The following is a 2,496-nucleotide window of genomic DNA, read 5'->3' on the forward strand; positions in this document are numbered from 1 at the left end:
TTTAAGCTTTTCAACCAATCTTTTGTAAGAGAAATATTTTTAGAAAAATCTCAAAATCTCTACAAACTTAGATCCAGAAATTGCACTTCTTGCAACTTAGCCTAAGAAAATAATTATAAATTTTAAGTTATCTTAAGATTAAGGTATTAGAGTACTGCAAATACTCTAATACTATAAAAATAGCAAAAAATCTAAATATCCAACAATAAGGAAATAGTTAAATTATGAGAAAAATCACTGAATGTAATAATAAAAAGACATGAAATACATTCATAGAGTACATAATAACATAAAAATGCTTATGATATAAAATTAAGAATAAAAAGCAGAATGCATTTTATAAAAATATGACAACATAAATGTGTAAACCCTAAGTTTAGACTTAAAAAGCCTGACCAAATCTTGAAAGTGATTTTTGTGTGTGATAAATTTATGGGTGATTTTTAAAAATGACTTTTCTCTATTTTCTAGATGTTATTTCCTAAGCTGTTAATGAAAGATAAACACTGATAAAGAGCCTTGGCAGATATATTAGAGTTTAAGAAAGATAGTCACAAACCTTACCATCTAGTCTTGAACCCGCCTTAATACAAAGATGATAACAAAATGTTTTAAAATTATAGATGTTATCAACTCAAGGACACAGGGTTCCCATAGTATTTGAGAAAAATAATAAATGTACACACCAATTCGCAAAATCAGAAAAAAATAAAACCCACTCTCTTCTAAGTGACATAATACTAGTACAATGTTTCTGCTATTCTGTGCATTGTCAAATTACAGCCTACTTGTGTACATCTTACTTTACCGAAAAGATGACTACTTACATAAATCCAGGTAAACAATCTACTTTACCAAAGTGGAAATAAAAGAAATAATAATAATATCAATGTTACTACTGAACTTTAACACCTCTACCTTTTTTGATCAGCAGCTTGCCAAATTGTAAAAATTTTCTAGAATATGCATTATATGTACCAGAATTGAACAATGAAATTCAAGATCACAGATTTGAATAATTTCACAAAAGGGTTTTAAGTATATTTTAATAAGTATCTTAACTCATACATGGCAAAATCCTTTTGAGAATGTTGAGGATCTTTATGTTATAATCCTTGGCAAACAAACTTTTTCTGTAAAGAGCAAGATAATGAACTTAGAGCTTTGTTGGCAATAGAGTCTCTGTTGAAACTACTTAACTCTGCCCTTGTAAGGTAAAGCAGCCTTAATAATATGTAAATGAATGAGCATGAGTCTTTTCCAATAAGACTTTATTTCTGAAATTTGAATCTAATGTAATTTTCGCATGTCACCATTTATTCTTCTTTTGATTTTTCCCCAACCATTAAAAAAAAATTTCTTAGCTCATAGGCAATACAAAAAGAAAAGGTGATAGGCCAGATTTGGCCTGTGGGCTGAAGTTTGTCAAACTGTTAGTTCTAGAGTTATTTTTTAACTTACTAGAAGGTTATATCTTTTGCCTCATCCCACTATCCGGAATGCTTTTATCCTTCTCCATTCCACCTTTAAAGTCTTATCTAACCTTTATAAAGGCTTCCTCAAACAAGTCCTTCAAGAAAACTTTCAAAGTGTCCTTAGCCAAATGAAACTTCACTTCCTTTGAAACAGCATAGCACTTATACCTTCTCTGGTTTTACATATGACTATTGACCTTTGTCCAATTATTGGTGCTCCAATCCTTCCTTTTAACATTTTATGAGAGAAACCTTCTCTTGCACATTTCTTATTGATCATGATGTCCTGTACATAGTAGAAAGTTAATAATAATGGTTGAATTGAAAGATAACTATTCAACATCCTCAATTCCTAGATGTAGGTCCATTGGTTTAATAACAGTTTTTGAGGTTCTAAAAGAAATTTTATAAACATCGAAAGTATTCATAACTTTTAAAACACCAATGGATTTTCGTAATATTTAAATACGAAAACAAATTTTATCTTGGAATCAAGAATGCTCACCATATTGTCAGAGAAGGACCGAAATATGAGTTACAGGGTACAGGGTGCTTGCTATACGAGATCCAAATATCTGGCAAGCATAATCCAGCTATTCACGGGACACAATTTGGTCCTTTAAATGTCCTCCTATAGTCACGAAAAGTATCAGAACTTTCCTGTGTCTAAGATACTGAGACCCGATTATCCTTGGATACTCCTCCCTCTTCCCATGTGAAATGAAACTGTCCTACACACCCAGGAACCCCCTGGACCAGGAAGTTACTCAGCTCCAGAGAAGAACTCAAAAGTGAAGTTTGGAGTTTTCTATTACATTTTCATATTTTTGTCTAAATCTAAATTCCTATTGCGCAGATAAAATAGGACATTATGAGGAACTCGAACCACTCTGCCTAAATTTAAATCTTAAGAATACTTATTTAGTTGTATAATCCTTACCAACTTAATTAACCTCTCCAAGCCACAATTCTGTCATCTGTAAAAAGAACATAATAATAATAATAATAATAATAATAATAA

At 30.9% G+C, this 2,496-nt stretch overlaps 1 protein-coding gene across 1 annotated transcript in view; it reads right to left on the reverse strand.

The window, feature by feature from the left end:
* Positions 1–2,496, reverse strand: part of ERICH3 (glutamate rich 3) — a 77,577-nt gene that overhangs the window by 14,063 nt on the left and 61,018 nt on the right. The gene's annotated exons all lie outside the window — the stretch shown is intronic.

Source organism: Pteropus alecto, unplaced genomic scaffold (assembly GCF_000325575.1).
Source record: "Pteropus alecto unplaced genomic scaffold, ASM32557v1 scaffold25, whole genome shotgun sequence".
Taxonomy (NCBI): Eukaryota; Metazoa; Chordata; class Mammalia; order Chiroptera; family Pteropodidae; genus Pteropus; species Pteropus alecto.